This window comes from Orcinus orca, chromosome 5 (genome assembly GCF_937001465.1).
Source record: "Orcinus orca chromosome 5, mOrcOrc1.1, whole genome shotgun sequence".
Classification (NCBI taxonomy): Eukaryota; Metazoa; Chordata; class Mammalia; order Artiodactyla; family Delphinidae; genus Orcinus; species Orcinus orca.
In genome coordinates this window covers 17,126,139-17,151,654 of record NC_064563.1, presented here as the reverse complement: position 1 = coordinate 17,151,654, position 25,516 = coordinate 17,126,139, and the positions used below count along the sequence as shown (strand labels likewise).

The 25,516-nt window shown below is 38.7% G+C and overlaps 1 long non-coding RNA gene across 1 annotated transcript in view; it reads left to right on the top strand.

The window, feature by feature from the left end:
• Window positions 1-2,431: 2,431 nt before the first annotated feature.
• Window positions 2,432-25,516, top strand: part of LOC125964492 (uncharacterized) — a 175,509-nt gene continuing 152,424 nt past the window's right edge. The window contains exon 1 of the long non-coding RNA XR_007477555.1: window positions 2,432-2,570. This is a non-coding gene — a long non-coding RNA (uncharacterized LOC125964492). The remainder of the gene's footprint in view (window positions 2,571-25,516) is intronic.

Genomic DNA, 25,516 nt, shown 5'->3' with positions numbered 1-25,516 from the left:
GCAACCAAGATTACTCTGCCCAGCAAGGATCTCATTCAGATTTGATGGAGAAATTAAAACCTTTACCGACAAGCAAAAGCTGAGAGAGTTCAGCAGCACCAAACCAGCTTTACAACAAATGCTAAACGAACTTCTCTAGGCAAGAAACACGAGAGAAGGAAAGACCTACAATAACAAACCCAAAACAATTAAGAAAATAGGAATAAGAACATACATATCGACAATTACCTTAAATGTAAATGGACTAAATGCTCCCACCAAAAGACAGATTGGCTGAATGGATACAAAAAAAAGACCCATATATACGCTGTCTACAAGAGACCCACTTCAGACCTAGAGACACATACAGACTGAAAGTAAGGGGATGGAAAAAGATATTCCATGCAAATGGCAAGCAAAAGAAAGCTGGAGTAGCAATTCTCATATCAGACAAAATAGACTTTAAAGACTATTAGAAGAGACAAAGAAGGACACTACATAATGATCAAGGGATCGATCCAAGAAGAGGATATAACAATTGTAAATATTTATGCACCCAACATAGGAGCACATCAATACCTAAGGCAAATACTAACAGCCATAAAAGAGAAAATCGACAGTAATACATTCATAGTAGGGAACTTTAACACCCCACTTTCACCAATGGACAGACTGGTGTCCCATTTCATCCAAAATGAAAATAAATAAGGAAACACAAGCTTTAAATGATACATTAAACAAGATGACTTACTTGATATTTATAGGACATTCCATCCAAAAACAACAGAATACACATTATTCTCAAGTGCTCATCAAACATTCTCCAGGATAGACCATATCTTGGGTCACAAATCAAGCCTTGGTAAATTTAAGAAAACTGAAGTTGTATCAAGTATCTTTTCTGACCACAACGCTATGAGACTACATATAAATTACAGGAAAAGATCTGTAAAAAATACAAACACATGGAGGCTAAACAATACACTACTTAATAACAAAGTGATCACTGAAGAAATCCAAGAGGAAATCAAAAAATACCTAGAAACAAATGACAATGGAGACATGACGACCCAAAACCTATGGGATGCAGCAAAAGCAGTTCTAAGAGGGAAGTTTATATCAATACAATCCTACCTTAAGAGACAGGAAACATCTCAAATAAACAACCTAACCTTACCTAAAGCAATTAGACAAAGAAGAACCAAAAAAACTCCAAAGTTAGCAGAAGGAAAGAAATCACAAAAATCAGATCAGAATAAATGAAAAAGAAATGAAGGAAATGATAGCAAAGATCAATAAAACTAAAAGCTGGTTCTTTGAGAAGATCAACAAAATTGATAAACCATTAGCCAGACTCATCGAGAAAAAAAGGGAGACAACTCAAATCAATAGAATTAGAAATGAAAAAGGAGAAGTAACAACTGACACTGCAGAAGTACAAAAGATCATGAGAGATTACTACAAGCAACTCTATGCCAATAAAATGGACAAACTTGAAGAAATGGACAAAGTCTTAGAAATGCACAACCTGCCAAGACTGAATCAGGAAGAAACAGAAAATATGAACAGACCAATCACAAGCACTGAAATTGAAACAGTGATTAAAAATCTTCCAACAAACAAAAGCCCAGGACCAGATGGCTTCACAGGCGAATTCTATCAAACATTTAGAGAAGAGCTAACACCTATCCTTCTCAAACTCTTCCAAAATATAGCAGAGGGAGGAACACTCCCAAACTCATTCTACGAGGCCACCATCACCTTGATACCAAAACTAGACAAGGATGTCACAAAGAAAGAAAACTACAGGCCAATATCACTGATGAACACAGATGCAAAAATCCTCAACAAAATACTAGCAAACAGAATCCAATAGCACATTAAAAGGATCATACACCATGATCAAGTGGGGTTTATTCCAGGAATGCAAAGATTCTTCAATATACACAAATCAATCAACGTGATACACCATATTAACAAATTGAAAGAGAAAAACCATATGATCATCTCAATAGATACAGGGAAAGCTTTTGACAAAATTCAACACCGATTTATGAGAAAAACCCTGCAGAAAGTAGGCATAGAGGGAACTTTCCTCAACATAATAAAGGCCATATATGACAAACCCACAGCCAACATCATCCTCAATGGTGAAAAACTGAAAGCATTTCCACTAAGATCAAGAACAAGACAAGGTTGCCCACTCTCACCACTCTTATTCAACATAGTTTTGGAAGTTTTAGCCACAGCAATCAGAGAAGAAAAGGAAATAAAAGGAATCCAAATCAGAAAAGAAGAAGTAAAGCTGTAACTGTTTGCAGATGACATGATACTATACATAGAGAATCCTAAAGATGCTACCAGAAAACTACTAGAGCTAATCAATGTAGTAAAGTAGCAGGATACAAAATTAATGCACAGAAATCTCTGGCATTCCTATACACTAATGATGAAAATCTGAAAATGAAATTAAGAAAACAATCCCATTTACCATTACAACAAATGAATAAAATATCTAGGAATAAAACTACCTAAGGAGCCAAAAGACCTGTATGCAGAAAATTATAAGACACTGATGAAAAAAATTAAAGGTGACACAAATAGATGCAGAGATATACCATGTTCTTGGATTGGAAGAATCAACATTGTGAAAAGGACTCTACTACCCAAAGCAATCTACAGATTCAATGCAATCCCTAGCAAACTACCACTGGCATTTTTCACAGAACTAGAACAAAAAATTTCACAATTTGTATGGAAACACAAAAGACCCCGAATAGCGAAAGCAATCTTGAGAACGAAAAACGGAGCTGGAGGAATCAGGCTCCCTGACTTCAGACTCTACTACAAAGCTACAGGAATCAAGACAGTATGGTACTGGCACAAAAACAGAAATATAGATCAATGGAACAGGATAGAAAGCCCAGAGATAAACCCACACACATATGGTCACCTTATCTTTGATAAAGCAGGCAGGAATATAGAGTGGAGAAAGGACAGCCTCTTCAATAAGTGGTGCTGGGAAAACTGGATGGGTACCTGTAAAAGTATGAGAGTAGATCACTCCCTAACACTATACACAAAAATAAGCTCAAAATGGATTAAAGACCTAAATGTAAGGCCAGAAACTATCTAACTCTTAGAGGAAAACACAGGCAGAACACTCTATGACATAAATCACAGCAAGATCCTTTTTGACCTACCTCCTAGAGAAATGGACATAAAAACAAAAATAAACAAATGGGACCTAATGGAACTTCGAAGCTTTTTCACAGCAAAGGAAACCATAAACAAGACCAAAAGACAACCCTCAGAATGGGAGAAAATATTTGCAAATGAAGCAACTGAGAATGGATTAATCTCCAAACTTTACAAGCGGCTCATGCAGCTCAATAGAAAAAAACAAACAACCCAATCCAAAAATGGGCAGAAGGCCTAAATAGACATTTTTCCAAAGAAGATATACAGACTGCCAACAAACACATGAAAGAATGCTCAACATCATTAATCATTAGAGAAATGCAAATCAAAACTACAATGAGATATCATCTCACACCAGTCAGAATGGCTATCATCAAAAAATCTAGAAACAATAAATGCTGGAGAGGGTGTGGAGAAAAGGGAACACTCTTGCACTGCTGGTGCGAATGTGAATTGGAACAGCCACTATGGAGAATAGTATGGAGGTTCCTTAAAAAGCTACAAATAGAACTACCATATGACCCAGCAATCCCACTACTGGGCATATACCCTGAGAAAACCATAATTCAAAAAGAGTCATGTACCGAAATGTTCATTGCAGCTCTATTTACAATAGCCAGGGGATGGAAACAACCTGAGTGTCCATCATCGGATAAATGGATAAAGAAGATGTGGCACATATATACAATGGAATATTACTCAGCCATAAAAAGAAGCGAAATTGAGTTATTTGTAGGGAGGTGGATGGACCTAGAGTCTGTCATACAGAGTGAAGTAAGTCAGAAACAGAAAGACAAATACCGTATGCTAACACATATACATGGAATTTAAGAAAAAATAATGTCATGAAGAACCTAGGGGTAAGACAGGAATAAAGACACAGACCTATTAGAGAATGGACTTGAGGAAATGGGGAGGAAGAAGGGTAAGCTGTGACAAAGGAAGAGAGTGGCATGGACATATATACACTACGAAACTTAAGGTAGACAGCTAGTGGGAAGCAGCCACATAGTACAGGGAGATCAGCTCAGTGCTTTGTGACCACCTAGAGGGGTGGGATAGGAAGGGTGGGAGCGAGGGAGATACAAGAGGGAAGAGATATGGGAACATATGTATATATATAACTGATTCACTTTGTTATAAAGCAGAAACTAACACCATTGTAAAGCAATTATACTCCAATAAAGATGTAAAAAAATAAAATAAAATAAAAACAGAAGAAAACAAGCATCCCAGGCGCACCTGCAGGTAGTCCATGCAGGGCCATGGACTACTTTATGAGAAATACTAGATTGTTCTTCCTGAGTTATCAAGGCTTATACCAAATGTTTATGGACTTTCTCAAATGAAATCTTATTTTAAAAGAAAAAGAACAGGGCTTCCCTGGTGGCGCAGTGGTTGAGAGTCCGCCTGCCGATGCAGGGGACACGGGTTCGTGCCCCGGTCCGGGAAGATCCCACATGCCGTGGAGCGGTTGGGCCCGTGAGCCATGGCCGCTGAGCCTGCGCGTCCGAAGCCTGTGCTCCGCAACGGGAGAGGCTGCAACAGTGAGAAGCCCGCATACAGCAAAAAAAAAAAAAAAAAAGAAAGAAAACAGTTTGTAAAAAGGATCAAAACAAGGGGGTTTTGGTTAGTGTTGGGAAGGAGGCCCCAAGACTTTTTTTTTGGTTCTTCCTCTCCCCACTCCGACTGCAACCTTGGAATCAGCTCTAGAAGTCCGTAACTCTATGACCAATGGCAAAAAAACTTCCAGTGTCAATCCCGTTCAATATAATCAAAATAAAAAGAACTCATTATTTAGGCTTGACTAAAAGACAAAGGCAAGCTGGGAAATAAACCTTGGGTATATTTTAGCCAGAATTTGTAAAATGTGTTTACTAGTATGACTTGATTATGCACACAATTTGCATATGTGAAAGCACCATGTCTAACACATAGTAGGTATGCAATACAGCTTAAGTGAATAGGTACCTGACACATTCAGAACCTTCGATAAAATAGGATTTAAGGCAAGAGACATTATTCTGTGATTCTAAGTTTTGGGTTCAATTTACCACATAGTAATAGCCACAATTTTTTCCACTGGAATGCTTCTAGGCAACAAAAGTAATGGATTTGTTAAGGTACCCATGGCAAACCACAGCACCCTGAACACCTGCTGAAAAGAAAGAATTTTCTAGTTACAAATGTACTTTGAACGTGCTGTCTAGAGCAGATCTACTCTGCATGAAACAAGTAGCCAAAGTCAGAAAGGAATGGAATGGAATATTCAAATAGAGAAAAATAGGTGGGTGGCTACATATTGGTGTAAATGGAACATCATGTAGAGAAATGTGTTCTTTCTCTCTGAATTTACATTTTATCCACAAATCATATAATTAATACTAGGCCATTATTCATTAACTTTTCACATGGGGCCTATCTTATTTCTCTAATAATGCATATGACAAATTCTTAAATATATGAGCCACGATAAATACTTTTCTACGGGGCTAAAAAAAAATTTAGAAAAATACTGACGCTATTGATATTATTCAATAATATCCAATGAATATCTGCAATGACAATGGGTCTATTCACCCAGTAACTATTCCTGGTTCCCTAGCTGCTGCTGACATTGTCCCTGTTTCCAGACCCTTATGATTCATTGTGAGTTGATAGTACAGTATTCTAAATGTTAAAAAGTATTCCAAATTATTTTCTAGTTGAAGTAATTTTGCAAATACTGGATAAAACAGTTATATATATATTTTCTGCAATATATTTTGGGGCCTTTAATATGGTTTTTTTTTTTTTTGGCATTGCGAGGTTTAAAGAGTTAACAAAGTATGGAGCATTTACCAAATTTCTTTGACCACAGAGTTTTTTTTCCCCCCCATGAAACATGTTGAGAGACTAGAACTATATATTTTTGGAAATACTGGATTAAATATCTAATCTTCCCAGGGGTGATTTTCATTTTGATGGGAGGTTCTAGAAGACCAAAAAGACTTCATGACCTAAACGGGTGACACTCTAATGGTGGGATTTCAGGCGTTAAGAAAGTCAGGAAAGTTATGAAGAGGAGGAGAGACTATTTTGGCATGGGTCTAATGTATGCTGCCTGATAACACTGCCCCTCCAGTGACCTCATGGAAGCTCTTATTAAGAGCTACAATTTTGCAACATGTCATCCCGATTTGGATTCAAACTGAATTGTTCTATTATTCACAGACTTCATGTTATCACTTGCCCCACCTCTCCCCCACTTCAGAGTTGCACTCCTTCCCTGTGAAACTTCTTACTGAGCCTAGAAAAGCAGTCTGAGAAATTGCATGACTCCTCCATTCTCAGAAATGATATCCTTAGTTTTTAGCCTCAAATCAGGATCCTATCTTAAGAGAAGCCATTGCCTGTCTGGTTGGGGACACTTCAAGGTTATCAACTCAGCACACGTCCCCTGAGCAACCAAAATGTGCAAAGTCCTATGCTTTATGTTTGCCTAATGTCATAGTTTTCTCTGTTCCTTAGGAACAATCTAGATTAATGGAACAAACCTAAATTTAGTAGCCTGATTATTTAATGTTTAACCAAATGTCATGATCTTATTTAGAATGCAAAATGAAAGCAAAGTAATATCTTTGTTAAGGTCTCCACTAAAACTATTTTCTATATAAGCTGTACATATAATTGGGTCATGATCTGTCCCTAAAGCTTTCTGCTTCAGAATATTGTTGTGTACTCCATTATTAAAAACTCTATTCAGAGATTTTGGGAGTCTCTCGTGGAATATACACACTTAACTATTAGACTGTGATCATCAATTTTTTATGGATTACCCACAGTCAGTAAATGTTAATAAATGTGGTTGATATATTCATTTTAAATAATCAATATTAAAGAAATTTCATGGATGCTTTTCTGGTGGGAAATTGTTATTTCCTACTCTTTCAAAGACATTATTATTACCACTAATGTAATTCCCTTTCCCAGGGCTCAATAATGCCATATAGCCATCATTTCACTAATTTTGCTTCATTATAAAATTTTTCAGAAACGGGGCAGATGCAATTATCAATATTTAATGACAAAGAGATGGGAAATGATCAAGAGTTTTTTCTATAATTCATAACAGGCAAACTTATTAACTGGCCTTGGCAATGAAAAGGTTATTTGCTCTCCTTTTTTGTTTTTTCTTTTCCCCGTTGGGATAATGTGTTGATTACTGAGCTTAGACTGGGCTTGCCACCCAGTGGTGTCTCAGTTCTGGATTTGTTTTGTTCATCTTGGCCTGGGTGTGTCTTGGGGGAGGGAGGATCTGTGAAGTGGAGTTTGCTGTGTAGGCAGCTGGAGACAGCCTGGTAGACAATGGAGAAGACAACATGGGTCAACCCCCCAGCCAGCCCTGGAGACTAAGTCGGAGGCCTGTGAAGAAAAGGAAGGAACTGAAAGAGCTGTTTTAACTCAATGACTGGTGAAGAACCAGGAGGTAGGCCCATTGCCAGAGTGCCCTGGATGAGACCAGAACCATATATTTGTTGACTGTATGTCCTGGTTTGCCTGGGATAGGTCAAGTCTATTCTTCTGTCTTGGGGTAACTGTTAATTAGAGCCCCCTCTCACTCTCAAAACTGTTCAATCTAAGAAAATAAATTATATATTCACCCTCAACATAGAGTGAGGCAGAAAGGAGACTCTCTCCTTGGTGAACAAGGAAGGAACTGTGCGCCGCTGAGGTCAGAGGGCTGAAGGGAAGGCAGGGACGTTTTGCCATCTCATGGAGGGCCTGGGCTGTGGTGACCAGTGTCCCGCAAATGGCTTTGTGGGTGCCAGGCATCACTTAGAGGCTGCACTGGAAGAATGTAAGCTGATCTGTTTGGGGACACATGGAGTGTTGTCCTGAGGACTACCTGAAATACTGAAGAGAGACTTGTTAGGAGGGAATTTTTGTCATGTGACCTCACTTGATCTCCAGGCTGGTAAGGCAGGGGGAACCTAATACAGGGCCTGGCAGTAATCACAAGGGCCCATATTAATTCTAAGAATTTATTTGTTTAATGCATTCAGCAACATTTTGGAATGGGTATGATTCAGTCACAGTGAATCTTAAGTAGTTTCCCCAAGTTAAACGGATCTAAATAATGCTGAACCCTTTATCAAATAGTAGAGTTCAGCAATTTATCAGTCTGGATCTGGGTCTTTTGAAATCCTGCGGCTCCTGTCTGAGGCAATCACTCAAAAATTCTCAGTGATGACAAGATGAGGATGATGACTAAGTTCGCTTCCAGGTGTGGAGCCAGCTTGAAAATAACTATAGTGCATTTTTGACTGATTAGCTCATGCTCTCACTTTAACATGATCATGTCTGTCTGACTTATTTTTATTATGTTATATAACCAAAACCTTTCCCAACACAGGAATAAAAATAGAACTGCCATAAGTACTTATGCATTATTTGTTCTAGGGACGGTTTCATATTTTGTTGGTTCTCAGAGAACTGCCTTAAATTTACTTGTGCTTCATTATAATAAGGGTTCAAGTCAAATTACTACCCTCATTTTTGTTTTGGGTGATTTAGCCTTTGGATTGAAAAGGACATTTGCATTAGTGCTCTGAATAAGTTAATTTTAAAAAACCTCAACAAATCTAAAAGAACTGATGTACCTCCTCAAGTTGAATAATCAATTCCTTTCCTTCCCCCACCATCGCTACTTTTTTATTGGTATATATAGGATGTTTCCTTATAATGCATTAATAAAAAGGCTTTTTTTCCTGCTTTTCCACATTTTCTTTTGTGCGTAGGATTCGCTCTCTTAAAGAAAGACACTAAGTTCTTTTAAATGTTTTAGCCCCGACAGCAAAATAACTAGCAAATATAGATATTTATGAATTTGCATTCATGTACTTTAATTTTATATTGTATTTTGTTTCTTGGGGCAATGACTCTGAATATTATGAATTATTCTATTTTTAAATAATCTGATTATTTTGTTTTCCCAATGTTTTAGTATGTTTAATTCTTTCATATTTGTGTATTGTATATTTACATTACCCTTTTTATTTTATGATGTCCTAAGAAAAGGAACCATTTTTATTATTGAATTTTTCCATTGTAAGCTCAGCTTTTTTTTTTTTTTAATCAGAAAAGCAAATGTGAAAAATGGTTGTTTAGCACTGACTGAATTATTTGGGTATAGAAATTATCTGACTACTGCATCTTTTAAAGATAAAAATGATCTAATTATAAAAAATACATTCCTTGGGCCTTTGGCTTTTCTTCCTTACCTACAGTAACCTGTCCAGCTATGCTATTTAACACATCATCTTTCACCTTCTCCAGGATCTTCCTCCATGAAACAGCTCCTTTTTCCTGAAATAATCAACTCTTGACTGGCCCCTTCCATTCTACCTACAGACACCATCAACCCTTCCTTATTTATAAAAGCAAATGAAAGCAAACAGACAAACAAAACACCACCATTTTCTTCACTGTCTTGCAGCTTCTTTTCTTTTTTTCTTTTTTTTTTTTTTTTTTTGCGGTACGCGGGCCTCTTATTTTTGTGGCCTCTCCCGTTGCGGAGCACAGACTCTGGACGCGCAGGCTGAGTGGCCATGGCTCACGGGCCCAGCCACTCCGCGGCATGTGGGATCTTGCTGGCCCGGGGCACAAACCTGCGTCCCCTGCATCGGCAGGCGGAGTCTCAACCACTGCGCCACCAGGGAAGCCCCTTTTACTTTCTTTACTACTAGATATCTTGAAAAAGCCACCCTGGGCTACTTTGCATCAATAACCTCTCTCTTATCATCTGACTTGCTCCTGTCTCAACTGCCCTTGATGTCTTAAAGGTCCCCAGTAACAGACAATTCTCCGATGTGCTGCTACAGCCTCCTCAACCTGTCTGAGCACTTGATGATTTAATCACATCCTCCCTTTCTTAAAACTCTGTTTTCCTTGGTTTATTTTGATGTGGTCCTGTTTATAATTGCTGGACCATTTTGAACTATCACCACTGCCCCCAATGCAATATGATATATTCATCCAGACTCTAGTTCATCATTTAGGAAAAATAATAATTCAGTCATGTAAACATTTAACATCAGGATATAATACAAATGGCATAGGATTTTCTGCCTTTGAACACTTTCACCATCAAAGCTCCTGAAAATTAAGTTGAGGTCAGCAAGCCTTCTGGTTTTACGGCTGGTACCTTGGGCCCCAAGTCCTCAATGCATCCCATACTAGAACTTTGAGTGATTCAGTGGCAGAGTTAGCACAAAACTACAGGGATGTGGTACAATTTTAGTCATCTCATGAGCATTCTTATCTGTTATTAAAAAGAGAGAAAGATTTAAATGAAGCCTATCTGTGACTGATGTCAGCTGAGTAATAAGGCAGTGAACATTTCTAAGTAATTTAAAGGTTAAGAGCTACTTCTTGACACTTCTGATCCTCTACACATTGTCCGGCCTTGGCAGCCCCTGTACTCATACACTCTGATGTGCTTCAGAATTTATTTCAGCACCGTCTATCCTCCTCTCCCTCTTCTCTTCCTAGATGGTTATTCACATTCTTTTACATTATGTTTATTCAATCAGCATTTACTGAATGCCTACTAGGGGTGAGTTCCTTTACTAATACTGACTATAGAGAGATTAATAAGACACAGCCTTTGTTCTGGCATGTAGTCCATTAGAGGAGATGGACACAGTCAAATATTCATGAACAGACGCAGAGTTCAAGTCTCCCCACAACTATGGCACCTGCTGGATGCTGGTGGGGGACCCTGATGGCCAAGGAGACGGGAAGAACCCCCAAGTGAACTGGTAGGACGTGGGGGACTAAGTGGGGAGGAGAAGTGGAGGCCAGACAGGATCAGTGCCCCTGAGGGGTAGCTGAGAGGGGGGAGGGGTTCACACGCCTGGAAGGACCCTCAGGGGCTCAGATCGGTGGGGGGGGAAGAGGTCCAGCGTTTCCCCTGCCCAATCGGCCAGGGAAGTCTGCCTGGCTCTTGGGCCAGGTCCTATGCCCTCAGGCGTCCTCTCCAGGACCAGAGGAGGAGGAAAGGAGCAGAGGGCGTTTGCCTCGCCCACTGGGGCCCAGGTTAGGGGTTGGAGGGGAGCCTGCTGAGCTCCCAGGCCACTTCCAAACCCTCCAAAGCCCCCTCCAGGCTGCGTGGGTCCTAGGGGCATAGAAGGAAGGCCAGGGAGATCAGGGGATGCAGGCAGGAGGGTCCTCCACGACAGGAGGAGCAGGAGAGGAGCAGAGGGCATCTTCCCTGCCCACTTGAGCCTAGGAAGCCTGCTGGGCTCCCAGGTGGGGCCCCCCGCCCTCTGAAACCAGAGGTGGGAGGCACGCCTGGGCCCCTTCTGTTCTGTTGAGCCTAAGCCCCCCAATCCCCCTGGACTTTTCCAGCCCTGTGAGTCCTAAGCATAGGCCTTGCCCACTGCCCAAACTTCACCCCTGCTTAGGCCCCGCCCTCCACAGCCAAGGCCTTTTCCACCTTTTTTTTTCTCTTCTTTTTTAGTACTGTGGTTCTGTTTTACCTTCCAGTTGTTGTTTCATCTATATTTTTATTTATATATATTTATTTTTATTTTTTACTTTGTTATACTTTCTTTTTCTTTTTTTTGCCACCCCATGCGGCTTGAAGCTTCTTGGTTCAGGAGCTGGGGGTCAGGCTGAAGCTCCTGTGGTGGAAGCTCTGAGTCTGAACCACTGAAGTAACAGAGAATCTCAGACCCCAGAGAATATTCATCAGAGTGAGGTCTCCCAAAGGTCCTCAGCTCAGCACCAAGACCCAGCTCTACCCAACAGCCTAAAAACTGCAGTGTTGGAAGCCTCAGGCCAAACAACCAGTAAGACAGGAACACAATCCCACTCATAAAAAAAAAGAAAAAAAATGAGATGGCAAAAAAATATGTCACAGGTGAAGGAGCCAGGTAAAAACCTATAAGACCAAATAAATGAAGAGGAAATAGGCAATCTACCTCAAAAAGAATGCAGAGTAATGATAGTAAAGATGATCCAGAATGGATTGAGAAAATACAATAAATGTTTAACAAAGATCTAGAAGAACAAACAGAGATGAACAACACAATGACTGAAATGAAAAATACACTAGAAGGAATCAATAAAGAATAACTGAGGCAGAAGAACGAATAAGTGAGCTCAAAGACAAAATGGTGGAAATAACTACTGCAGAGCAGAATAAAGAAAAAAGAATGGAAAGAATTGAGGACAGTCTCAGAGACCTCTGGGATAACACTACACACACCAACATTCAAATTATAGGGGTCCCAGAAAAAAAGAGAAAAAGAAAGGGTATGAGAAAATTTTGAAGAGATGATAGTGGAAAACTTCCCTAACATGGGAAAGGGAATAGTCACCCAAGTCCAGGAAGTACAGAGAGTCGCATACAGGATAAACCCTAGGAGAAACACACCAAGACACATATTAATCAAACAAAAATTAAATTCAAAGAAAAAATATTAAAAGCAGCAAGGGAAAAACAAATAGCACACAAAGGAATCCCCATAAGGTTATCAGTCGATTTTTCAGCAGAAACTCTGCAGGCCAGAAGGGAGTGGCAGATTATACTTAAGTGATGAAAGAGAAGAACCTACAACCAAGATTACTCAGCAAGGATCTCATTTAGATTTGACGGAGAAATCAAAAGCTTTTCAGACAAGCAAAAGCTAAGAGAATTCACCACCAAACCAGCTTTACAACAAATGCTAAACGAACTTCTCTAGGCAGGAAACACAAGAGAAAAAAAAGACCCACAAAAACAAACCACAAACAATTAACAAAACGGTAATAGGAACATACATATCGATAATAACCTTGAGTGTAAATGGATTAAATGCCGCAACCAAAAGACACAAACTGGCTGAATGCATACAAAAACAAGACCCATATATATGCTGTCTACAAGAGACCCACTTCAGACCTAGGGACACATGAAGGGCTGGAAAAAGATATTCCATGCAAATGGAAATCAAAAGAAAGCTGGAGTAGCAATACTCATATCAGAAAAAAATAGACTTTAAAATAGACTGTTATAAGAGATAAGGAAGGACCCTACATAATGATCAGGAGATCAATCCAAGAAGAAGATATAACAATTATAAATGTTTGTGCGCCCAACATAGGAGAACCTCAATACATAAGGCAAATGCTAACAACTATGAAAGGGGAAATCAACAGTAACACAATAATAGTAGGGGACCTTAGCACCCCACTTATACCAATGGACAGATCATCCAAATGAAAATATATAAGGAAACACAAGCTTTAAATGACACAATAGACCAGATAGATTTAATTGATATTTATAGAACATTCCACCCGAAAGTGGTAGAGTACACTTTCTTCTCAAGTGCACATGGAACATTCTCCAGGATAGATCACATCTTGAGTCACAAATAAAGCCTCAGAAAATTTTACAAAATTGAAATCATATCAAGCATCTTTTCTCACCACAACACTATGAGATTGGAAATCAATTACAGGAAAAAAATTATAAAAGCCACAAACGCATGGAGGCTAAACAGTGCACTACTAAATAACCAAGAGATCACTGAAGAAATCAAAGAAGAAAATTTTAAAAATACATAGAAACAAATGACAATGAAAACATAATGACCCAAAACCTATGGGATGCAGCAAAAGCAGTTCTAAGAGGGAAGTTTATAGCAATTCAATCTCACCTCAAGAAACAAGAAAAGTCTCAAATAAACAATCTAACCCTACACCTAAAGCAACTAGAGAAAGAAGAACAAAGAAAACCCAAAGATAGTAGAAGGAAAGAAATCATAAAGATCAGAGCAGAAATAAATGAAATAGAAACAAAGAAAACAATAGCAAAGATCAATAAAACCAAAAGCTGGTTCTTTGAGAAGATAAACAAAATTGATAAGCCTTTAGCCAGACACATCAAGAACAAGAGGGAGAGGACTCAAATCAATAAAATTAGAAATGAAAAAGGAGAGGTTACAACAGACACTGCCGAAATACAAAGCATTGTAAGAGACTACTACAAACAACTATATGCCAATAATATGGACAATCACAAAGAAATGGACAAATTCTTGAAAAGGTACCATTTTCCTAGACTGAATCAGGAAGTTAGAAAATATAAACAGACCTACCACAAGTAGTGAAATTAAAACTGTAATTAAAAATCTTCCAACAAACAAATGTCCAGGACCAGATGGCTTCACAGGGGAATTCTACGAAACATTTAGAGAAGAGCTAACACTGATCCTTCTCAAACGCTTCCAAAAAATTGCAGAGGGAAGAACACTCCCAAATTCATTCTATGAGGCCACCATCACCCAGAAACCCAAAGCAGGAAAAGATATCACACAAAAAAATTATAGACCAGTATCACTGATGATCATAGATGCAAAAATCCTGAACAAAATACTAGCAAATAGAATCCAACAACATATTAAAAGGATCACACGCCATGAACAAGTGGGATTTAACCCTGGGGATGCAAGGATTCTTCAATATATGCAAATCAATCAATGTGATACACCATATTAACAAACTGAAGAATAAAAACCATATGATCTCAATACATGCAGAAAAAAGCTTTTGACAAAATCCAACACCCATTTATGATAAGAACTCTCCAGAAATTGGGCAGAGAGGGAACCTACCTCAACATAAGAAAGGCCATATATGACAAACCCACAGCACACATCGTACTCAATGGTGAAAAACTGAAAGCATTTCCACTAAGATCAGGAACAAGACGTGGATGTCCACTCTCCTCACTCTTATTCAACATAGTTTTGGAAGTCCTAGTCATGGCAATCAGAGAAGAAAAAGAAATGAAAGGAATCCAAATTGGAAAGGAAGAAGTAAAACTGTCACTGTATGCACATGACATGATACTATACATAGAGAATCCTAAAGATGCCACCAGAAAACTGCTAGAACTAATCAATGAATTTGGTAAGGTTGCAGGATACAAAATTAATGCACAGAAATCTCTCACATTCCTATACATTAACAATAAAAAATCAGAAAGAGAAATTGAGGAAACAATCCCATTTACCATCGCAAAAAAAGAATAAAATACCTAGGAATAAACCTACCTAAGGAGGCAAAAGACTTCTACTCAGAAAACTATAAAACACTGATGAAAGAAATCAAAGATGACATAAACAGATGGAGAAATATACCATGTTCTTGGATTGGAAGAATCAACATTGTGAAAATGACTATACTACCCAAAGTAATCTACAGATTCAATGCAATCCCTATCAAACTACCAATGGAATTCTTCACAGAATTAGAACAAAAATGTTACAATTCACATGGAAACACAACTTACTCCGAAGAGCCAAAGCAATCTTGAGAAAGAAAAACGGAGCTGGAGGAATCAGGCTCCCCAACTTCAAACTATACTACAAAGCTACAGTAATCAAGACAGTATGGTACTGGCACAGAAACAGAAATATAGATCAATGGTACAGGACAGAAAGCCCAGAGATAAACCCACGCACATATGGTCACCTTATCTTTGATAAAGGAGGCAAGAACATACAATGGAGAAAAGACAGCCTCTTCAATAAGTGGTGCTGGGAAAACTGGACAGCTACATGTAAAAGAATGAAATTAGAACACTACCTAACACCATACACAAAAATAAACTCCAAATGTAATAAACTCCAAAGACCTAAATGTAAACCAGACACTATAAAGCTTTTAGAGGAAAACATAGGAAAAAACACTCTTTGACATAAACAACAGAAAGATCTTTTTTGACCCACCTCCTAGAGTAATGGAAATAAAAACAAAAACAAATGGGACCTAATGAAACTTCAAATCTTTTGCATAGCCAAGGAAACCATAAACAAGACAAAGAGACAACCCTCAGAATGGGAGAAAATATTTACAAATGAAACAACAGACTAAGGATTAATCTCCAAAATATATAAACAGGACTTCCCTGGTGGTGCAGTGGTTAAGAATCTGCCTGCCAATGCAGCACACAGGTTTGAGCCCTGGTCCAGGAAGATCCCACATGCTACGGAGCAAGTAAGCCCATGGGCCACAACTACTTAGCCTGCGCTCTAGAGCCCACAAACCACAACGACTGAGCCCACACGCCACAACTACTAAAGCCCACCTGCCTAGAGCCCATGCTCCGCAACAAGAGATGCCACTGCAATGAGAAGCCCGCGCACCTCAACAAAGAGTAGCTCCCGCTCACCGCAACTAGAGAAAGCCTGCACACATCAACGGAGACACAATGGAGCCAAAAATAAATTAATTTTTTTAAAAAAGACAGTTAAAAAATATTTACGTACAAAATATATAAACAGCTCATGGAGCTCAATATGAAAAAACAATTCAATTAAAAAATGGACAGAAGACCTAAATAGACGTTTCACCAAAGAAGACATACAGATGGCCAAGAGACTCATGAGAAGATGCTCAACATGACTAATTATATAAGAAATGCAAATCAAAACTACAATGAGGTATCACCTCACACCAGTCAGAATGGCTATTATCAAAAAATCTAGAAACAATAAATGCTGGAAAGGGTGTGCTGATAAAGGAGCCCTCCTGCACTTTTGGTGGGAATGTGAATTGGTACAGCCACTATGGAGAACAGTATGGAGGTTCCTTAAAAATACAAAAATAGAACTACCATATGACCCAGCAATCCCACTACTGAGAAAATTCAAAAAGAGCCATGTTCCACAATGTTCATTGCAGCACTATTTACAATAGCCAGGACATGGAACCAACCTAAATGTCCATGAACAGATGAATGGATAAAGAAGATGTGGCACATATATACAATGGAATATTACTCAGCCATAAAAAGAAACGAAATTGAGTTATTTGTAGTGAGGTGGATGGACCTAGAATCTGTCATACAGAGTGAAGTAAGTCAGAAAGAGAAAAACAAATACTGTATGCTAACATATATATGGAATCTAAAAAAAAAAATGGTACTGATGAACCTAAGGGCAGGACAGTAATAAAGACGTAGACATAGAGAATGGATTTGAGGACACGGGGTGGGGGGAGGGGGAAGCTGGGGCGAAGTGAGAGAGGGGCATCGACATATACACACTACTGAATGTAAAATAGATAGCTAGTGGGAAGCAGCAGCATAGCACAGGGAGATCAGCTCAGTGCTTTTCATGACCTAGAGGGGTGGGATAGGGAGGGTGGGAGGGAGATTCAAGAGGGAGGGGATATGGGGATATATGTATGCATATGGCCAATTCACTTTGTTGTACAACAGAAACTAACACAGTATTGTGAAGCAATTATACTCCAATAAAGATCTATTTAAAAAATATTCATAAAATACTTGCACTTTTGTCTATACACTAAATGTGCCTTTGAGAAACAACTCCTCCCTCACTCCAAGTTTACTTCTTGGAACTCAGATTGATTCAAGGGTAAGAACATGAGTCAAACAATTCCAAACAGGGCACTTGCATAAAATTCGATGTGTAAATACTGAGTGAGACAAGATGGCTTTTCTGTCTGGATTTCAAATTTGAGACAACTAGCAGCCTCTCATTCTTAGGGCTAGCCTAAGAATGAGAACAGACAGAGGGAACTATAATAACAGATGAAATGTGACCAAATCATCATGACATCGTTTGATCACTGATATTCAGCCATCCCTACTGGATTGCTTCCTTGAACCTCCAAGAGTTCAGACTAATACAGTTGTATAATAAGTGCATTGAGAGACCACATATAGGCATTACGCAATCACAGATGCAGAGTCCAACCTGGAAGGATAAGGCTAGGCTAGATGGAGTCCCCCAAATTTCTTGAAAAGTGTAAGTAGCACGCTTTGGACAGAAGCTCAGACCCTCAGAATGCAACATCCAGAAGCACCAAAGCCCCACAATATCAGTTCCTGCTGCTACATACTCAAAAACTACATTAATTGGGCTTCCCTAGTGGTGCAGTGGTTGAGAGTCCGCCTGCTGATGCAGGGGATACGGGTTCGTGCCCCGGTCTGGGAAGATCCCACATGCCGCAGAGCGGCTAGGCCTGTGAGGCATGGCCGCTGAGCCTGCGCGTCCGGAGCCTGTGCTCTGCAACGGGAGGGGCCACAACAGTGAGAGGCCCGCGTACCACAAAAAAACAAAAAAAAAAAAACAGAAAAAAACAAACTTCATTAATTTATTTTAATCATCAATGAAATTAAAAAATCAGTGAATAATTTGAAAAGTTTTCTTCATAAGAAATAGTGCAACTTAAAGTGTGGTGTATCACAAATAGAACTGTTTACTAAGTGTACAAATCCAGAAGGTTTGTCATGGGATTCTTTGGGCCCAACCCAATCCCGGTAGTCCAACACATGGCAGGGCTTCAATTTTATTTTATGCTCCCGTAGCTCCCTGCAGCTCACCTTTTAAAAACTCAGTACATTTAAAATGAGATTTCCTGAGAGAAAGCACTCTGGGGGTAGGGATGGCATCTGTCCCTCTTGTGTTTCACTGTTACCCACACATATGGCTCAGGGCCTGAACTGCTATGGGTGTTCCACACATTTGCTGTATGGAATTGTCTCAAAAGTAGGAACATCACACATGGCAAAGCTGCAGTCAGGAATCTTTTTGTATGCTGGGGTAGATTGTAGAAGGAGAGGAAAAAATATGGAAAGTAAGAAGAAATGTCCCTGGTGGCAAAGAGGACAGGTGGCAGTTCTGCTGGACTGATATGGAAACACCTTCCTACTTATCCTCCCATCACAGTGTGTACTGTTTGGAAGGCCAGCTTAGAGAAAGGAGTTAGCTACTCCAGCAGAGGTGTAACTAGCACAAGTCCTTCTAGAGGCCGAAGTATAAACATGCTCCATAGAGTTACAAAAGGTTGGGTGAACTAAGGCCTGGAGTGTCACGAAGGCTGCTTGTTTAATGATTTCTATTCTCTTTCTCTCTTTCTTTAAGAAAATACAAAAAAAAAAAAAAAATAAAAGAAAATACATCTGTGTGTGTGTGTATATATATATATATATACACATACATACATACACACATATATATATTTAATTTATTATAATACACAGTAAGATTATTGCCAGATATTTCAGCCTATGTAAAATTATCTATGATGTCAATTTCCTGGGAAAGTGGTGCCTGTAAAAATTTACTTAAATCATTTATTTAACACAAAATAATATACACACATATAAAATTAGCCATTTCAAATATGAGGAAATGTGATCCTTGAATGTTAATTACATTTTTTAAAAATGTAGAAATTTGCAAACATAGAAATGTGCAGAGAATGAACCCCTTTACATCAACGATTATCAACTCATGGCCAGTCTTCTTTCATTTATATCCTCACTCATTCATGCGCTCCTCATATTTTTATGGAAAACCTAGACTGCATATCATTTATTATAAATAGTTCCATATGTATAGGATATAGACTTTTAAAAAACACGACCAAAATAATTATATCACTTTTTTTGAAATTTACTTTTATGACTTGCAGTTATATTTAGTAACTAGAATTTGCTAACAAGGTTAATTTTTCATTTAGGATGGTAGAGCCTGATTTGGTCAGTTTTCATAAAGGATGACTCATTTGAAATTTGTAATTTGTTTCATCATTCAAAAAAATGATGAATTTCTTTCTTTAAATAGATTAAATAAGACTTCTAGGGTCTCATTAACAGCATTAATTTGTTCAGGACACTCTTATCACTTATTAATGGCACCCTGTATTTCTTTTTTTTTTTTTTTTTTGCGGTACGCGGGCCTCTCACTGTTGTGGCCTCTCCCATTGCGGAGCACAGACTCCGGACGCACAGGCTCAGCGGCCATGGCTCACGGGCCCAGCCGCTCCGCGGCATGTGGGATCCTCCCGGACCGGGGCACGAACCCGCGTCCCCTGCATCGGCAGGCGTACTCTCAACCACTGCGCCACCAGGGAAGCCCATCCCTGTATTTCTTAAGTCTAATGGGGAGAAGATTCATGTCATCAGTGCCATCTGACAATATTCATTCATTCCATAACTCTTGGAGTGTTTTGTACTTTGCAACTTAAAATACTTTAAAAATAGTTATTTTATTCCTTACAATAATCCTGTAAGTTGGTTATTATTAGATTCATCTTTATTTCAAACAAGTGGAACCACAGCTCAGAGAGATGAAGTACCCGAGGGTCTGAGTCAATCTCCCAAAACTGTGGGTTCATTTCACCGAATTACACTATTTTTCTATGAATCCTTCCATTACTGCTCTCCTGCAAAGATATCCGTATTTTACATGATCAAACTTTCAGGCCCCTAGGTAAAGAGGAAAGGTAAAAATGAGAGTATGTCTCACATTTCTAATCTGACTAGGCTGTTATGTTCAACAGATTTATGTATTTCAGCCTCTTGCACACACATGCCTGATGACACAGCTTGTGCTTCTAAGCTAGTAGTATTACCAGGGTCAGAAGGTGGAATCAAATAAATACCTTCTCCTCTCTGCAGAAAAATTACCCTTGTCTGAGAAGGATTTCTTGTCCAAGATAAAGTTCTCTTCCTTCAGCTTTGACTAAAGTCATGTTCTTAAGGACCTACAGGCAATATAATTTTCTAAAACAAATAAAGCAACTTGATTTTTTAAAATTTGTGGTCTTTCTTGTTGCTTACTTTTGTCTTCCCACGCACTGATAAAATTCATTCCTGAAAGAATTTATTTTCACCATTTCTATTTTCAGTGACAATTTTATATTATGTATGTGTTTGTACTATGGATAAATATAAGAAGATTTGATTCACATTACAAATCTAGCACTGATGGCGAGAACACTCAGAAACAATGCAAATAGAGATTATGATGCTTCTCAAGGCAGAATTGCTCTTAATCAAATAAACGGATCATGGTTGTTTAATGGAGAAGAAAAAATAAGTTTTGAACATTGGAGAAGGAACAAGTAAATTGACCACTTGAGAACATTTTGAAATTAATATGCTAAATAATTACTGCAACTTAGTGATCATTATCATTAATTGTTTTGCCTCTTCTTTTGGGAATAGCATTATTCCTCCTCCCTGCTCCCCACCCCATGTAACTGTAATGAGAGCCTCATCCTAATCAACTCTTTGGCTACAGTTACTGCTGGGGCAGGTCCCTGTCTGAGGCTGGTCCAGTCATAGCACCCTGCACCTCCAAACACAGTGGTAAGTCTAGGGGTAGACCTGTGACTCAATCCAGCCGGGAAAGATCCTTCTATGACTGCAGCTGGGGTTACGGATGAGAGTTTGTTTCCCCTTTGGACACAGGTGAGTAAAGTATAAATCAGGAGCTTTTGGAAGCCAGATCTCCTTCTCAGAAAAACCTGTCTGAGGGAACGTAGCCCACCTGCAGAGAGATGTGGAGAAGAAACCTGAAGAGGGTGAGTCCGGGCAGTGTGAGAGCCCCTGGAGCTGCTGACCAGTCCAGCTCCGCCCTTTCCTTTCCCACATTTGGAATATGTAGCCAATAATCACTTCCCTCCCATTTTGGTGTGGTTTTTTTTTTTTTTTTTTTTGCTTAATCTGGTTTAAGTTTCTGTCATTTGCAAATTTAAAAATCATGTCTTTAATACTATACACAATATTTTATCTCTAACACAGAAATAGATATAGATTAGAATTCCTGTTCTATCAATTACTAGTTGTGTACTCTTGGGCAAATTACTTAAACTCTCTAAACTTCAGTTCGTTATAAGGATAATTTTTATTCATAATGGTTCACTTATAGGGTGGTTGTATGGATTAAATAAGATCTGTATATAAAATGCATAACTCTAAATCTCTAAATTATACCAGCTTTTTAAAAATTTTTTTTATTGAGGTAACATTGTTTTACAATACTATATAAGTTTCACGTGTACAACATTATATTTCTACTTCCGTATACACAATAGCATGCTCACCACCAAAATTTTAGTTTCTATCTGTCACCATACAGTTGATCCCTTTTACCCATTTTGCCCCTCCAACCCAACCCTTCCCCTCTGTTAACCACTACTCTGTTCTCTGTAACTATGTGTTTGTTTTATTTATTGTTTGTTTGTTTGTTTTTTATATTCCACATATGAGTGAAATCATATGACAGCATACCATACCTGCTCTTATTATTATCTGTGGCACACTTTGTTTACTCATTCAGTTAGAGAAAGGGTAGACTGAATTCTTGGGCTCAGTTCTAAATCCCTTCCTGTATCCATCTCCTTTGTCTATAGCTTTGCAGTTTCTCCCTCTAAAGGTGGATATATTCCAATTCCCCCCACTCCTTGACTTTGAACTTGGCTACGGGACTTATTTTGGCCACAGGGTGTTAGCAGGCTTAAACCCAAGTAGAGGTTTGACTAGTACTTATACAAAAGGATTTGTTCCCTTGCACTCTGCCATTGTCCCAAGAAGAAACACATCCCAGCTGGTCCCAGGAGGATGTGAGACACGTGGAACAGAGCTGCCCCAGTGAACTCACAGGTTCTTGAGTAAAATAAATGCTCCCTGTTATTCTGAGCCTTTGAGATTTTATGGTCATTACACAGCAGTGACTGAGTGATACATTCCAATAGGTTTTAATTCAAACTGATTTCATTATAATAGAAAAAAACATTCAAGTATGTATATTCTACCAAGGAAAAGAATTATTCATTAAAAGTGCTAGAATAAAAAGATTTTATGTCCACAGATATAGTAGAAAATGATCAAGGATCCTGGTTCTTAATCCACTGGAGTTAGAGACTCTTTAGAATATGAGCAGAGCCCCGCACTCCCACGACTGCATTATAAGCACACTATTCTGTATACAGTCGATGGAGCTTATAGATGCCTTAATGCCCATTGAGTCTGCAGAGTCTGTAATGCTTAGATTCAGAATCTCTGGTATACGAAGTCATGGTATAGAAACACTGAGTTTGCTACGCAGCATTGAAAGTCTGTAGCTTTCAAAGCAAATCTGATTCTGGGAAATGATTTACAAGTATAGTTTGCAGGAGCTGTGCATTAAATACATATTTTGGCCTGACCTTACCTGATGTCCTCAGGAACGTTCGGTCTGAAGAATATGCATATAGTCATTATTTAATTTAATATGCATATTCACCTAGGACTTAGCATGTATCGCCTTATATGGTACTTTTTCCCTTTTTTATATGTGCATGCTATGTGTCTACACATCACTGCTACATGAGTTCAACAGAAAAGAAGAATGATCGGGGCTGAATGTGGTTGCGAAGGCTTTCATGAAATACGGAGTCATAGGCTCCGCCCTGAAGGAAGTATGACTGAAATAAGTAGAAAAAATAGGGAACGCCGTTTGAAGTGGATGTGAATCTGAGCAAACGTGTAGAGATGAAAACACATGTAATGTCTTGTGATGGTTAATTTTATGTGTCAAGTTGACTGGGCCACAGGGTGCAGAGATACATGGTTGGATGTTATTCTAGGCCTGTCTGTGACAGTGTTTCTTGAGGAGGTTAACATATGAATTGGCTGACTGAGGAAAGCAGACTGCCCTCCCCAATGTGGGTGGGCCTCATTCAACTCATTGAAGATGTGAATAGAACAAAAAGGCTGATAGAGGAAGAAACTGTCCTCTCTGCCTGACTGTCTTTCATCTGGGATGTCTATCTTCTGGAAATTACACCACTGCCTCTCCTGGTCCTGAGACCTTTGGTCTTGCACCAGAACTATTCTATCAGCTCTCCGGGGTCTCCATCTTGCCAGCTGCAGATGCTGAGTCTTTCCAGCATCCATAATCACTTTGTGAGCCAATTCCTTATAATATTAAAATAAATTTCTTTCTCTCTTTATATATAAATATATATATAAATTATAATTGTATATATTATATAAATTATATGTTATATATTAATATATATACTATTGTTTCTATTATATCTATTGGGTTCTGTTTCTGTGGAGAACCCAGGCTAATGAATGTGCTGAATGGGACATTTTTAGCATAATATTAATCTATTGCATAAGGTAAGGTGAAGATGTCCAGTTTAGCTAGTAGAAATAAAGAGAAGTTAAGCTAATACATTTAGAAAAAAACTGCCTAGAGGTCAGCTAAACTTTGTGAGAAGGGAGAGACAAAACAGTAGAGTAAACATGTGGAACTCTGGTCTGGTTTGCATTCTTTTAACTATAAGAGTGAGTGTAGCTTAGAGACAGTGGACTTTTGACCAGGTCTAGTTAAAACTTGTCAAAACTCTATGTACATTCTCCTTTTTATCCTGCCAATCATACCTTTGCCTTCTGGCAACTGCATTAAATGCAAATAAAGTAAATAAGACTGGGTCAAAGAAGAGAGAATTTCCAGGCACTGTTCACCTATTGCTTTTGCTGCTGACTTTGGCTGGTGTCACTGTTAGGTAAAAAAACTTGGGAATATTTTAGCCACACTCCCCTGTGCCTGCAGCTGCAACTGCTGATTTGTGTAGAGATACAGAGAGAGATTAGATCAGAGAAGTCAACAAGGAACTGATTGTGGAGGGCCTTGAATATAAGATTAGAAATCACACACAAAAAAGTGTGTGTGTGTGTGTGTGTGTGCATGTGCTGCTTTGGATTGGAAAGGTTATATGCAATATCATGATCTACTGATAATCACATGAAAACATGGATTGATGGATTAGAGAACAAAAATCACATGAATTGGCAGGTACATACCACACTATCATTCAACATAAGTTTATGATGTTCAGAATACTGTGTTGGGGATTCAGAAGGTGTAAAGTCAACAGCAGCTCTTTCCTAGCATATATTGACAGATGGGACATTACCTCTATTATAAGGGCACCTGTATATGTAATACAGTATTAAGGTACCTGTAATATACTCAAAATAAGTGACAAAGATAGAAAAACAAATGAGAAGTATTTTCATTGTCAATATGGTATTTCCAAAAAGTAAGTGACCATAAGAAGCAGTTTAAGATTAAATGGCAGAGTTAGTGCCACCAATTCTAGCTGTTCCTCCATTAGTAGAGCAGATTATTTAATACTGATACATATTTATGGCAGTCAATATAATTTCACCATATCAGCTGTTGATACTTCATGTTTTGCTTTGGTTTCTAGTATAATCTAAGAATACGTGGAGAACCTGGGGGGAGAGGAAGTCTCACTGATAAGCCATTGATCAGTTCTGCAGGCTTGCCTGTGTCAGTCTCACACTATAATCTCTTGGGTTCCTGACTTCCTGTCTCCACGTTTAAGAGATGTGAATTAGCAGAACTTCTATTTGAGAAGCAGAGTGAGAGGATGGAGTGGTGAATGCGAAGATAGAAGATCTTAAGTAAGGCATATGGATTTGATTTACTAGGAAATTGAAGAAAAAAGGTTTCATTTGCAG